Source organism: Aythya ferina, assembly GCF_964211825.1.
Source record: "Aythya ferina genome assembly, chromosome: 4".
NCBI classification, from domain to species: Eukaryota; Metazoa; Chordata; class Aves; order Anseriformes; family Anatidae; genus Aythya; species Aythya ferina.
Window position 1 is genome coordinate 59,262,862 of NC_140300.1, and position 15,665 is coordinate 59,278,526.

Below are 15,665 nucleotides of genomic sequence, written 5' to 3' on the forward strand. Positions count from 1 at the left end.
CAGGGGCCCTGCCGGGGGGAGGCGGCCGCTCCCGTCCCGCCCCGCCGCTGCCCGGGGGTAAGCGCTGAGCCCGGGCCAGGCGGCGGCGGCGGCGGCTCGGCCACCTGCGCCTCCAGCCGGCCCCTAGGCGGCCGCGTCCCTGCCGGGTCCCCCCGGTCCCGTTCCCCGTAGCACCGCCCAGGGGCGGCCCGGCGCCAGGTGAGGGCAGCGCAGCGCGGGGGGCCCGCGGCGGGGCTGCGGCCGGGCAGGTGCGGCTGGGTGCGGGGCTCCGGGGGGACGGGACGGGACGGGACGGGACGGGGCGGCGAGCCCAGCCCAGCCGAGCCCAGCCCGGGCTTCCACACAAGGGAGCCGGCGGCAAGTGCGGCTGCAGCGCGGCTCGGGCTCGGCTCGGGCTCGGGCTTGGGCTTGTCCTGAGGGCGCAACCGAGCGATGAGAGCGGGGGGGTGGCGGCTGCGCGCCGGCGTAAGTACCCGTTCCGGGCTTGTTTTATTAAAGTTTGCGTTCTTATTTATTTATTTATCTATTTATTTATTTATTTGTTTTCCTGTTAACGGGGAGCGGGTGAAGCCCGGTGCCGTTTGTTCGCGGCTCACAGGGCGCGGGGCGCGGGGCCGGGCGCGTGCAGCCCCTGCGGCGGGGTGGGGGCACAGCCGGGCTGCACCTGGGGTGTCGGGGCTGTGGGGAGACAAGCTCAGCTTTTGCTCCTAAAGCAACGTCTCGATTCCTGTGCTGTGAGGCTGGTGACAGTCTGAAGCTGAATATAACGTAAAATGCTGCCTGTGCTGTACCTTGCATAAGAAGCCCAGCGATGCACAGCACTGGGTACGTGGTTACCCTGTCCAGGCTGGGAGGAGGGGTAGGCTTTGCACAGGGCGAAACCCAGCTCTGTGGGAGCAGGAAGGCTTTGAGCTGCTTGGTTCGCATCGCTGAGGGTTTCGGAGGGGGTGATGACGAGCGGTGTGGATGCGGTTCGCAGTCGGGACTGCTGACTGCGATGGGCTTTACAAATAGCTGGTGCCCTGCGCGATGCGCCGTGGCAGCCGCACGGGACCCCACAGCAGCCCCCGGGACGGGCCTCGTCCTCGGCACTCACTGTTGTGGGTGAGCAGCGGTTTGTCCTTCAGCTCTGCTGTCACAGAGGTTCATTGCATGTGTGGTGGCGAAGCTGCGTTTAAAACTCATCCAGTCCCTCTTTAAAAATATCGGGGAGTTCGCATTCCTTGCTGAGGTCAGCCCGCCTCGGAGCTGTGGCTGAGGTGGTAGCAATAATCAGGTGGTTCTGGTGCTGAAACTTTGGTTAGGGCCATTTTCCACCCAGTACAAACATCGCCGTGCATTTTGGAAAGCTTGGACCAAATGTTAAGCCTTTAAAGGATGCCACCTTAAGGCTGGTTTCATGGTATCGTTCAGGGCAATTGAGATTAAGGCTTGCTATTTGCTTAATATGGGATGCATAACTTGGTTCCCCATTCTTTTGTGTTTTGCTTAGTCACTTCTGAGGTATTGATTTCAGCTGTAAGACTAAGTCTGCGATAATGCGATGTAAAGGCCTTGACAAAGTCAGAAATTGACAAAGTAATGATGCTTTAAATGTGTTTTGGCTCTTATTTCTAACTCTTGCATTTTGTGGTTTCTGCAAACTTTTGTCTGCAATCACACATGAAAGAAGTGGGCTTTTTTTTTTTTTCTTAGGACGAGCAAAGATTCTTTCACAGAGCTGGATTATTATGGAAAATGTCAAATATTATTTTTTCATAAATTGCAGGGCTTAGCATTGATCTTAGCTATGTGTCAAGCAGCTAACAATCTCAGCAGTCCAGCGAAATAGAAACTGTAGAATGCACTTAAGCTGTCTGACGGTAAGGGATTGATTTATAGGATTTTATAAAATGTAATATGTTACAGTCATATAAGATGTTAAAGTATGCCCCCATTCTATTACGATTGGGCATGTTTTGTAGCTGGCTGTTGAGGTACCCTCAGAGCCTGAGTGCCATGTGGGATTTTGATCAAGCAGAAATTGCTGAAATGGTTGCCTACCCAGCAGTCCCCATTTCTCTTTAGGTCATTTTGTTCTCTTAATTCCCTATCACGACGTATCCTGGCTGCTGTTAAATCAGGAAAATTGAGTGCTTTTCAGGTTGACTATATCCTGTGAATTCGGGGGATTACCTGGCAGGCTTCAGGGACGCTCAGACAGTGCAGTACTGGAGCTGAAGCTGGATGAGGTTAATGTCCTTTAGCTGGCTTTACTGGGTATCTTTTCAAAAGAGAAACAAGACTCGGTGCTTCTTCAGTGTTTACAAAGCGTATCAGGCTGTTGTACGGTTTCTCTTAAACATTCCCACTTTTATGAGAACAGTCTAGTTCTTTTCCAAGAGAATACTTGCACTGTGGAGTTTTGTCCTTTTCCTACCTCATGTATGAAGATGTTTTCGGACTCAGCAGTTGTTCTGATAGAGGCGTGGGAAAAGTTAAGCTGTTGACTGCCTTTGTATTTTCTGTAGTTACTGAGATAACTATGCACAGACAAGGTATTTTGCAGAATAATATTTATTACTCGAAAAAAAAAAAAAAAAGTGCTAGTTGATATTTTTTTGTCCTCCAAGTGACAAAACTAAAATAATTATTTTAGTTGATTTTCTACATTGGTACTTGAAAATAAAAACTGCTCAAATGTTATTTTGGGATGTAACTTTCTACTGAACAGTACAGTTTTTATCCCATTGCTAGCACCTGTATCAACTCCAGTTTTATTCCATTGACTTTTCCTTCACTGGGATGAATGTCTTTAATCCTTAATTATTCTGGCACTTCTCCAGTTAAGTTACTTACCTCAAACTGCTTCAGTGAGTATCCAGTTTAGTTGTTGCATCAGGAAGAGCTCAAGCTGCTGTTAGGGTTTGGCTGTGCTGTGGTCTGCGACCACCCACTTGTAGTAGCCCTCCAGTCTCCGTTTTCATTCCTCTTTGGTTTGGTTCCCCTGGCTTTGCTGTTCGACTTTTTTTTATTATTATTATTTATTAAAAAAATCATAAATTTCACGTTAGCTCTTACAGGTTACTGAAGTCTAAATACCAAGTTGCCAATGTGCTTTCAGCAGTCTTCAAATACTTAGAGGTTTTGTGATTTGTTTATTTTTTTATGTTTGTAAATACCATGTTAAAAATGAGCATTAACATATTTTTGCACATAATGTAGATGTGGATTACCGTGCACGTATGCAGGAGAGAGCACATGGGAATTTCACAGGGAAATGAAGCTGGTGCACGTAGAGCACTGGCAGGCAAGATGTCATGACCTGCAGTGGGTTTGGTGAACTGGCTGCTGCTGCAGGTTCTGCTGAACGTGCACTCAACTCTTGTCCTTCTGCCCAGACTAACAGCAGCCATCGGCTGCACAGGGTCAGGCAGAACAACCTGTGTGTGATACTTTGTTAACTGAGTTCCCTGACATTAAAAAAGCTGGATTAAGTTTCAGGTTTTGGTACAACTGCCTTCTTTCACATGCTGCACATGGAGAGCTTCGAGGAAATTGGCCTAAAGTGAGGCATTGGTGCCCCCTGGCTCTAAAATTAAACTGGTCTGAGAAGTCATCCTGTCACTGTGCACTTCAGGAGAAGAGGAAAATGGGTGTTTGTCATTGTCCACCTTGTCAGATAGCAATCATTCAGCTCCTGTGTGGCTGTTGTAGCAGTTGTCTAGTATGATGTGTGTGCCTCGTTATTTCTGACTCACACCTGAAGCTCTCAATGTCCTGTGGGTTCTTCATTAATTCTAACAGTCCAAGCATGGGAAGAGTTTCCCACTGATGCTATATCCACCGAATCTATCTCAGCTGTGTTGCATGACAGCAAAAACCTCCCCTTTGACACTGCTGGTGTACAGCTATTTGATGCAGCCACCTCTGGACGTGCTGGCTTAGCGGTTCCTGGCGCTGTAAGCAGGCTCGATGTGTTGCAGCACTCCCATCTGGTTTCTGCACCGTGTTGCTTTTCTCCCATTGGCAGTCTGGGATCCTAACACCATTACTCTTTGCCTAGCTCTTAGCTGCTCTAGGAAACCTGCTGATTGTAATGCTCTGCTGTTGCAATGGTGCCTAATCGCATGGCTTGTCTGCTGGTTTTGCTTCTGCGAGGCATCTTCGGCCAGCCTTAATGCTGACTGTGTGGGTTTATTGCATGGGAGGTATGTAGGAGACTTCTGTAGAAGCTTGATGGTTCTTGATGCTGTCACCTAGTACTCTCCGGACAGCTCGCTGCTTCAGCTATGCTCTCTGCCAGATGTTTGTACCTGGGCAGCCTGTGTGGTGCACGTATCAGCTCAGCTGTACTTCAGACATGTATAAGTTTATGGGAGCTAATAATGCCTACTGCAGTTTTCTACTAAGGAGGATACTTTTTGGTATGTTTGATTTATTCCTCGCTTAGTGATGCACGGCAGACTGTGACAGTTTATTCTTCCATCTTTCAAGCAGTGTGGGCCACGAACCTTTCTTATTGTTTGTAAAATCTCATATTTTTCACATCTCTATTAGATTATCCAGCAGCTGCAATCAACAGCTGATGTGATTTATAGTTCACAGAGCAGCCTGTCTCATCACAATGTGTAGCTCAATTTCATGAGTTGGTTGCCAGCAGTGTCTTTTTGAGCAGCTTTCTGCCCTCGTGTACCAGAAGACTCACCGTACACTTGTTTAGATGCAGTGAGTGTCTTTTTATTTGAGGCTTACTTGCAGATGATCATTTTTTGGTCAAGGTTTGTGTCTACAGGTGGATACCTGGAATCCTTCCTTTGCAAGTTTTCTCTAAATTAAATGATTTTTTTTTTTTTTTTCAGGTATTTTGGTCTAGTTGAGTTCTTACCCTTCGTCATTCTCAGTACAGAAGTGTCCCAAAGCTACAGATTTCCCCTGCAGTGAATCCATTTCCCGTGCCTTGTTTTGTGCTCCTAAACACATCCTAGGACCTGTTCAGGACTCGGTACAGCTGACTCTTATGAAACTGAACTGTCTGGGTGTTGTCTCTTGCTAAAATATTATAATCGGCCAGAGCCTTGATGCCAGGAGATAATAATGGCTGGTTCTGCAATCCACATGGGTTGGTGGCCTCAGGCAGCTGGGTGCCTTTAAGCAACTGCACTGTCAGTATCTGCCTGGAAGGGTGGCAGAGGCTTGCCAAGCACTTCGTGAGCCTGCTTATTGCAGGGTGCTTGAACCTGGAGCTGTAGAATAAATGTCCCTGCTGTGCACAAACTCTTCTGGTGAATAGCTTATTTTAATGCTCATCTGGAGTTGTGCAGAGCACGAAGTTTCTTTGCTCCTTGTAGCTCCCTGATATTGAGGATACAACGAGGTTTGTACAGGTGGTATAAACCTCATGAGCTTGGCAATTTTCTCAGCAAATTATAAAGGCTGCTGGTCACGTGCTTCATAATGTATATTGCATGTGGTGAAAGCTGTCTTCTGTATTATTAGATAAATATAGACATCTGAGCTGATCCTGTATTTGGTTAGGACTCATCACTACCTGCCTTTCCTTGCCCTGAACTTGGGTTTGCGTGCCGTGGATTTGGTGCAATACCGGCAAGTACAACTGGGATTGCAGTAAGCGGGCTCCAAAATCAAATACTCTAAAGCAAGTCCTTCATGTCACAAGTTTCTCATAGGTTTCCCAATGGTTGTATGGGGCATAACCAGTATTTGTGCATGCTTCTCTGCTCTACGTAGCTCTGCATCTCAGTGTTGAGGTTAGTAAATCTGGTTCCAAATTTCAGCTGGCTTCAAATGGTGGTTCATTTACCAGCTTAATTGCAAGGTGATGGCTGAATAGCAGCTATCTTCAGCTTCCTAGATGAGGGTGCTGCATCATTAGCCCTTCTGAAGTCTTGCGAAAAGCTGCCTCTACTGAAAGAGGTACTGAAGCTTTAGCCATCACTGTGGTATTGCGTATGCTTGGTTTTACTTCTTTGTGTTGGAATAGTGGCTGGCTGCTGCCAGTACTAGGCACTGATGCCTGCCGTCTTAGTTAGGGTCCCTGCGTGGCTTTTTCTGCTTGTCCTGGCAGAATGACAGTCAGTATTTTCCTTGTCTCCCTCTGTGCCCCATTGCCCATAGAGCAGTGTCCCCTCTCACCTGAAATGCCACGTCCCACGGGTCACTGTGCTCTCCTGTATGCCAACGTGTAGTCACAAGCACGCACGTGTGGAAAAAGACACTTTTTACACAAGAAAAAACGCTGTGGAGCCTTGCGAGGTATAATCATAATGTACCCCAGAGCTGCTTGAGAGGAGCGCAGGCAGTGAACCGCAGTGGTGAGAGCAGCCCCTCTGGCAGGACGCTTGGCATTTCAGCTGCGTGCCTTGGCACGTGGGCACGGCTCCAGCATTTATTCTTACGTGGGGTACGTTCTAGGTAAGCGGTCTGCTAAATATAGTAAGCCTGGGGTGGTTTTTTGTTTCCTTTTGTTCCCCCTCCCATCCCTTCATGGGTTATTTTCAGTGCCAAGTAAGTGGGAAGCCTTTGTTTTCCAGCCTCGCAGCCCTTCACGTATTTCCAGTCGTTCAGCTGTCTTACTCAAGACAATGTGGAAGCTGTGGTGTGCTCTGGGCTCGCTCTTCTTGTCCTCTGATCTATAATGGGATGCGTATCATTGATAAAAGCAGGCTGGTGCTGTAGAGGTCGTTCCATAGTACCCACAGGAGTTATATTTAGAGATTGTTTATATCGCATTTATGGCAGAGCAAAGCTACTCGTAGGAGCTGCCTGCTTATTTATAAACAGCATGGCGAACGCCAGCTTCCTGCGGAGGGGCAGCCTACAGCTTGGGTCCTGTGAAAAAATTGCAGGGAACGAGGTTTCTAAGGAAAAATATGTATATAAGTTGCAATATGCTCTTGAGAGCTGTTTTGTTTTGCCAGCCAGTGGCTTTGTGTAAAGCTAGGTTTATGCTTCTCAAATGTGAGACACCATCGAACAGCAGGCTTCTCTCTCCAGGACTAATGGTCTCCAGACCATGGTCTCCAGATAGCAGAAGGTGGTTTGCAAAGTACTTCCAAAATAAGCCTGATGGCTTCTTCCCTGCTTGTCTTTTGCTGATCTTTCGACCTAACTGTAAAAAAAAAATCATTTAAAGAAAAGTAATATTTGTGTTTATTCCAATTGTTATCTAGCTGTGCATTTCAGAGAAATTTTAGAGGTCAAAACATATATATATATATATATATATTTGGCCTCAGAATAACACTGAATAACTGGGTAATCATACAACTTATTACAGAGGGTAAATAGCAACACTGTCCTTGTTTATTCAGGTGTTAACTGTTTGGTAGCTGCTTCTTAAACTTAGGTATGAGGTCAGTGTTGTGGTGGGTTGTCTTGCATGTTTTTGTTTTGCTTTTATTAGTGTTGTTTTTTTTTTTATCGTATTTTTGGAAGGGGGTGTTTGAGTCCTTGCACTCTTTTTTTATTATGGGGAGATTTTAAATATTTGCTTTGTTTGACATCTAGCCGTGCAGAGTGCTGCTTAGTTGTCTGCTATCTGGTTTTTGGTGTAGGATAAGCAAAAGAAAAGATGCCTGTGGAATTCTTCAAAACTTCTCAACTTTCCTAATGCCAAACAGTAGATTTTTTTTAAATGCAGGAGATTAACAGAGAGAGCCAGAGAGGAAAATGTCACATACTGTGTATCTACACTTCAAAAGAAAAGAAGCCTGAAGTCTGTCTGTGAAGCAGTTACAAATACTCCAATAACTTTTCCATACTCTTCGGCTCTTCCAGAAATCATTTTCAGAGAGTGGCAAAATGGCCTTTGCACTCGGGATGCTGGCTGGAGAATGAATTTAATCTCTCTGGAATAATGGCTGCCTGTTTTTTTTTTTTTTTTTTAAACAAACTAGTAACTGTGAGGTTAATGTTTAAATATTTAAACGGATTTGGCATGTTGCCACTTAAGTAGAACAGCGTGTGCCTAACCCTGAGACACAAACCGTTCCCAGCGTGGCCAAAAAAAATAAGAATTGCTCAATAGTGCAGTAGTGCAGTGATCTGGTAACTTCAAAGACTATAATTTAAGGATAATCCTGGACAAGGGTATCCTAAAAGGGGACAATTGACTCGATTTTTCCTATTTAGTTGAGGGGAAGGGAATTCTTGCAGATGGTATCAGAACTTTTTACCGAACTCTTTAGGTTAAATAAAAGCAATGGACCGTAAATCTAAATCCAGGAAAAATAAGCTAGTGTGGACTCTAGCAAGAATAATCCTGAAAGATACCAATCTGTATGTAGCAATTTAAAACCCTTTGAAAACTGGGTAATGTGTTAAAGAGAACGAAATACAAAATTACCTTGTTTGGACTGGAATGCCAGGGCGAAGCAGGGGTTTGATAAGCGTAGAGCTCAAACTTAATTTGGGAATCTCGGTACTTAAGGCTTGAAATGGAAAAAGTTGAAGGGACAAGCCGAAAGAAATTGCACTGAAGTTTTTTTCCAATGCTCTTTACCTTAGCCCAGAGGACTGCATTGCCTATCCCTGGAAGAGAAGTGGGAGCTTTGACCCCGGGACTGCATCTCTAATCTGCTTTTATACTGACCTCACGTTTACTGAGAACTCTGCTAAAAGCATCCCCCTCCCGGGAGCTTTTCCTGACTGTTGTGCCAGATGATGCAAACCCCGGTTTTCTGCCAAGTATCCCGAATATTTTCTATTAGCAGGCTGGTCGCAGCCACGCTACGTTGGTGACAGGATGCTCTCTGTACTTGAGGGAGTGATGCAGCTATACAAGGCATGCTGAGATAAGGCTGGTGGGGCAGAGACAGCTCCATGTCCTCATCTTGCTCTGCTTCACAGTTCTCATGTGCAGGTTAAACAAGTACGTGAGGTTCTCAACATGCAGAGATGTGAAACCTGACACTTTAAGAACTCTAAAATCATCACAAATCCCTTAACTTCAAGCCTATAAAACAAATATGTAAGGTTCCTAGACAGCTAGTATTTTGTTCTACCCTGATTAAGTTCTGGAGTTGTGGGGTATTTTGTGTTTCGAGCACAGAAATGAAGTACTCTGGGCTACCACTACAGGTAAGTGCTTGACCTCATGTTTGCATATCCCAAAGAAAAGAGAAGTACTGCAAATGGCGAGCACAGAAGTAACACATAAATAAAAATCTACTTAAATAGCTGTTTCACTTGCTATCCCATGAGGGGAAGGCAGATGTGCTTCTGAGTGACCAGCTTCTTCCTTCACGTCACTTGATGGTGGTTCAGAGGAGAAGGCCCGATCAGGCTAGAGAAAGAATCCAGAGTTTACTTCTGAGTGCTCCACAAGTACATAATAAAGTGATAATCTGTCTTTTGGCCAAGAAATAAGGAAACTTGAGGGAATGTAGTGGTCAGTGATGCCTCTTCTGCCTGAAGGTGTTTGAACTATAGCTAAGTAGAGTGAAAGTGCTTTAATCCTCATGAGGGCCATTCTTGTTAGTGAAGGGAGGCTGATAAAGGAGAAACATCTGCACACAGCTCAGGGCTGAGAGGGTACATACCTCAAAGAGCAGCTCCATCTGAATGCCCCGTCTTTTCAAAGAGACCCTTAATGTCATGACCAAGTGGTAATGATGTCTTTGAGCAGTGATCCAGGAGGGTCAGGTAATGGTGAGGAGATGGCCAGCTCACTGTAGCAAGGGAGGAATGGCCTGGAGGTGCAAGCTTCAAGTGGTTATTTTGGGGTTGGTGGTAGCACATGGTTGTTTTAGGGTTACACTTATCCTAGTATCCTGCTCTGTCATCTATGCCAGCTGAGCAACTGCAGGATTTACCACCCTGGAAAACTGAATGGAGAGTGCCTGTGGTGCTCATGGGGTCTTTTCCCAACTGGATGTCCTACTCAGTGGTTTATTGCTCTAGTTCATTCTGATTTCTGTGTTGTTTTCTTGGCTTTTCCAGTATTCTTTTCTTCCACCAGTAACGTAGTGGAGCTACTGTGTGCTCTGTCAGATGGAGTCTGAAGCATGCTGCTGTCCAGCTAACTTTTGCAGGATTCTTCCAAAAACAGGAAAAGGCTTGGATTTGCCAAATCACTTTGACACCTGAAAGCATTTTAATGCTATAGAGCTCATAGGTAGAGATTGTTATCTAGGAGCATAGGTTAGCCTAAAGACTGCTTATTTGCTGCTCTGAGAGTAGGCATTTCATTCAGTCAGTATCTGCTAAATGCTGTGGTGATAGTGTAAGGATCTTCATGTATTTTTCTGTAGGGGAACGAGTTGAATGATGATCTTTTAAGGATGATGATCTTTTAAGGATGGTCCACTACGGATGCCCCATCCGTGACAGTTCTGAGGGCCAGGCTGGATGGGGCTTTGGGCAGCCTGTTCTGGTGGGAGGTGTCCTTGCCCATGGCAGGGGGTTGGAACTGGGTGGGCTTTAAGGTCCCTTCCAACCCAAACCATCCTATGATCATTGCGTCACTTACTGTAATACTTACATATCACCAAGAGTACACATATTACATTTTGTATATCTTAGGTTCTTTTCTTCGTATTTCAGGAAGTTACTTGTAACAATTCCTGTCTATGTCATCTCAGTCACATATGTAAGTTCAGTTCTTACCAAACCCAACTTCCATCTAGATTTGGATGCAGTATTGACTTCTGAATGGAATTGGGGTTGAACTTAGGAAATTGAGCTTTAAAAGCAAAAAAAACAAAAAAAAAAATCATATTGACATATTGAAATTGTTAGTTACCCGGCATATTTATTATCTTGTTTGTGTATGAGCTGTTAAGCAACTTATTACTATTATTCTAGTTAAATGAGTAGAAAACTGAAAATTTCAGAAGTATTAGAGGCTGTTTTTTTGTTTTCTTTAATTTTGTGTCCTCGTATGAGACTTCAAATAGTTTTCATTTCCTATGCCTTGCAAACCTAGTCACAGAATTGAATGATTTAAATATACAAGGAGAAAACCCCGCTTCTTGTTCACAAAGAGAAATTCTTCTGAAATGCTTAACTCGTCAACTCGGTGTGCCCAAAGCCAGTGGCTTGTCTGTTTAAAATGTTGGCAGCTCATGCTACTTGGATGCCTTAATTTGAATGATGAATATGTTACAGTAGAGGCTTTTTTTTAATACAGCTGTCATAATTTCACATTTAAATTGACTTTGGTAAACTCTATTTGTTTGCTTATTGCAATTCTTTTATACCCCGAGGAAAGAAATATTTCAGAGGCTGAAACTATCTTATTTTACATAAAAACCCAACATTTTACATAGCTAGTGTACTTAGCTTTTTTCTTCTTTTCCTGTGATGCTGAATTAACTGGAAAAGCTACAGTAAGGAGGTGTAAAAGCAAATTATGGACTTCTAGGGTAAAGGTATGATGTGGTTAAATGGATTGGAGGGAAGTTTCCAGCTTGGCTTTTTGGAAGTATCATCTGCTTCTTTCAGTGCCTGTAGCAGACAAGAAGAGGCTGCAGTTTGTGTCGCTTGAAACAGGTGAGGGAGAGCTGTTATTTCTCTAGGGGAAAAATGAGTAATTGCTTGACATGTTGTGACATGGCTTTTCCAAATGACTGTTCTTTCCTTGGGCTATCTTCAAGTAGGCTAAAACTACATTTGTCCAAGCTGCTCTGCAGGCTATTTAATGTAAAATTGTCTCCCAGGGTAGGTGTTTGCCGTGACTCGTGGTGCATGGTGAAAGGACAATACGGGGAAACACCTGTGTGCCTTTCTCCTGGAGACTTGGAGCACATGTTTCCTCACCCTGGTGCTGGTTTAAAGTTAAATTATTTTTGACTTAAACTATTTTAAATTGAAATAACACGATGGTTTAAAGTTAAATTATTTTTGACTTAAATTATTTTAAATTGAAATAACACGATGTTACAATCATACAGGTAGGTTTTTTGACCTGGCAGTGGCTGCCCAGGCTCTCCAGAACTCACCAAGTAACAGAAAGGGAAGTTCGGCAAGGCCGGCTTCCTTTTGCTCCAGGCATGGCCAGGCAAACTGACTGCTTACTTCGCTGGACAGAGCTCTCATCCCTAGGCATAAATACGATCTGAACCATTACAGAGAATACGTCTTTGCAAATGCCACCTGTGAAGTCCTCATCAGATCTATTCACACGACGAATGGCTAGCACATGGTGAGCTTTGATGCACTGCTGGCAGAGTCCAAGGGAAATTCTTTAGCTGGAGCCTATTATTGCTGCATGACTGAACTGAGCTTTGAAAGCTGACATCTCATGAGAGAGCTCGATATAGTCCAGTTTCTGTGTTTTATTATGTTTGATTTTAATTTTTTCCCCCCTTGGTCTTGCTGTTTACTTGTCTTCTGGTGTATGGCACTGAGGAGAGCTTGTGGTGACTAATCTTGGCCTCAACTCATCTCTTTTTAAAATGTTTGGGCCTTGACTTTGGTGAGAAGTTTGTGCTGATTCTTTTCTACCCCCGTGCCTTTGTATGAGATGCTACTGTATTCTCAATAACTTCCCAAATTTATTTGTGTGGCTTATAAGAAATTGCTTGTTCGTTAAATGCAGGAGCATACACTTGTATATGGCTCTTACTCTTTATTGTGCACTACACAGTGGATAATAAGATGACTTGTAACTAAAATGTTCGCTCTGGACTAGATTTGGGCATACGACTTCAGAAAGTACAAGAATTATTTAGGAGCTGATAATCCTTGTGAGGGAGGTTTGGTAAGTTACACCAAATGACAACCACATACTGTCATTGGTTTTAATGTTCCCCCGGTGTTTTAAATTTAAGAGCTAAAACAGAAGTATTAGTGGCTTCCACAATTAATGCTAAAAACATGCCAGGCTAAGAGAGAAATGCCAAAAAAAACCCTGCAAGTGGTTTCCATATGTTGCTGACACATTATTTCCTGGAAGGCTGGGGCTGATGTGTTGGCAAAACTAGTAAAATGTGCCATTTTCTGTGGAAGTTTGGGAAGAACCATCAAGTTGCAGTTCATAAAATGGAGAGCCTGAGATAATAGGGCTCCACTTAGGGACTTTTTTTTTTTTTTTTTTTTTTTTTGCATTCTCAGTATCTGCAGTGATCTTTGATCTGTGATCTTTGTCGCGTTAAAGCATTTTTTTGCCCGTCTGTTGCTATCTTTAGCTAAATTAAGGTCCTGAAATGGGAGCTATCAGTGTTTTGATTTGATTGATCTTTCCTTCTATTTATAAACCTTGAAAGGTGGTAAAGGAAATCTAGTCAGCTTCTCTGTAGGAGAGGGGACCTATACGTAGAAGGGGGGAAGAATAGGAAATGAAATGTTTCAAAAGGTATTTACATATTCAGCTAACCAAGTTACTGATTTGAATGTATTATCAAACTGTAATAAATACTGTTTTAATGGAGCTGGACTCTAGGTATGACTAACTAACCTACAAACGAGTACCCAGCACTTGGGAACAGAACCAGTATCAGGCACAGGCAAGCTGTGGACTGCTTAAAAAGCCTAAATTCGGATGCCAGTGGGCTGTCTTGGTACTGTTGTCCCCTGGTGATTCAGGTGATTTGGGTCAAACGAACAGGTAGCCACGGCGTTGCCTGTACTTCTAGCTCTGCTGTGTTGTGCATGTTTTGTTGTTGTTTGCTTTATCTTAGTTTTAGTTGTGTGCTTTTTTTTTTTTTTTTTTTTTTTTTAACATTTCTTCCTGAAACCGATACGCAGGTAGAAGGACTGGATGTGGGAGTTGGGTCTAGATATAGGTCTCTGTTCACAGAAATTCCTGCTATTTTTATCTATTCTATTTCTATTCTAGAGGCAGCTTTTGCAGGGTTGTAATGCAACAAATATTTTAAATTCACAATTTCTTGGGTTGTCTACTATTTTCTTTTTAAAATGTTATTTCCAGTGTCCACAATTCTAATTCTAAAATAATTATAGATTTCTAGTTTCATGCCTGTATTTCTGCCCCTCACATCTTTACCTCTGGCTTCCTGCTGATGTGGAGTAGGAGTAGTAACAATACTTAACATTTTTGGTTACTATTTTTTTTTTTTTTAAATATATAAAATATTTTCATCTTTGCACTAAGAGGTGAGAAGCGTGAGGATTAGTGTCTAAAACAGGGGAAACTGTGACCGGAATCAGGTGTCCAGCAGCACCAGCAAGGGTTAAGCTGTAGCCCTGTGGGCTGACATCTCCAACCAGCAGGTCTGGAGGAGTGTAAGTTGGATCTGTTTAAACATTTAACCAACTGGGGACAGTGAAACTGCTGTGAACTCTGCTCTACACCCCTCTGTGTCTGAGCAGGCATATTTTTTAAACTGAAAAGGAGAAACCATTATCACAGCTGACTAAGCCATTATCACAGGTAACTAATGTGCTGCTTTCCATTAGTCTCCCAAATTGTCTTTTCCTCAGCAAATGGAGGGAAGGAGCGCAGCTTCATGGGGCCAGTGGGTGCTTAGGACTGCAAGCTCCCTTTCCCATTTAGACCTTTATCATGGTCTAAATGAGCATGGGATCTGAAGCGATCACACAGTGCTGGCTGGTGCCCAACAATAGGCTTTGAGCTAGGGGAACAAATGCAATTTCATGATCCATGCATATCTTGTGCCTTTCCAAACCTCAGATCAAGTTGTGATACTGCATCCGGGTGCCTGAAAAGCAAATGTGCCCTCCTCTGTCCTGCAGCCTGGGCTTCCTGACTTTCAGCTGTAAACTGGCTGTGCTTTGCCAGTGAGGTTTTAGCTGGTGAGAGCAGGTGATTTGCGTTTGCATCAGTACAGCTGCTGAGCTGTGTGCTGTGTAGGAAGTTGTTTCTGCCACTCAAAAGTATCTGATAGTCTGCAAACACCTCCTGTCTGGAGAAAGAGCTAGAGGCTGGTATGTCTCTGTATATATTCTTTGTAAATAATCATGACAGCATTGACATCTTGTTTCTTTCTGAATATGCTCGCTATTAAGCAGAAAGTGATCTTGTGACTCTCATGCACCTCTTATGCTTTTTTTTTTTTTTTTTTCTAGTTGGTATTTTAAAAGTCTTCCCTGCAGTTCTGCTTTGGATAAGAACTCTTATTCAAGTACCTTTTACAGGCAGGATCTTTTTCTTCCTGTGCTGACTAATGCTTTGGTAAGGCTTGAGCCAACTCCTAGGGCACAAGTAAAGAAACTAGTCAATGAACTAGTTTGTAGATGGCAGTGTAGATTTTTCCAGTGGTGGTAGAATAAAGTAGGACAGTATAAACTGGCAGACTAGATTGGATAGAAACTGAAATCTGTGATTTTTTTTTTTTTTTTTCTCCCCATATTTCTTTTCAGGCATCCATAGGTTTCTAAGGCTGTGTGTTTGTGAACTTGTCAGGGCTTGTATGTGTCATGGGGAGGGCTGGTGTGAAAGCCTGCAGTCAGGAGAGTCTGGGTTGGGGTCCTCCCCAGCCTTTCTCACCTTTTGCTGCTGCAGTCCTTGTAGCTGTTACTGCTGCACCTGAGCTCGCAGCTCTTATTCCTGCAGCTGCATTTCTTCAGCTGTTCCAGGCTGCTGAGGTGGTTCCTCCGGTGCCTGCTGGCTCTGCTGGCCCCCAGCTGGCTCTGTGCATCTTGGCAGAGAGGTGGGATGGCATGAGAGGGTTGTCACATCTTGTGGCTCGTGTAACACGAGATGCATGAAACTTGGCAGCCTCCCTTTGAGAGAGGTTTGG

The 15,665-nt window shown here is 44.0% G+C and overlaps 1 protein-coding gene across 2 annotated transcripts in view; it reads left to right on the forward strand.

Moving 5' to 3' along the window:
- Nucleotides 1-90: 90 nt before the first annotated feature.
- The window catches only part of MTUS1 (microtubule associated scaffold protein 1), a 111,545-nt gene continuing 95,970 nt past the window's right edge, over nucleotides 91-15,665 (forward strand). Inside the window, exon 1 of one of the 2 annotated variants that reach the window (XM_084517471.1) lies at nucleotides 91-198. The gene's annotated coding sequence lies outside the window, so the exon portion shown is untranslated. The other variant, XM_084517472.1, reaches the window with a different exon arrangement.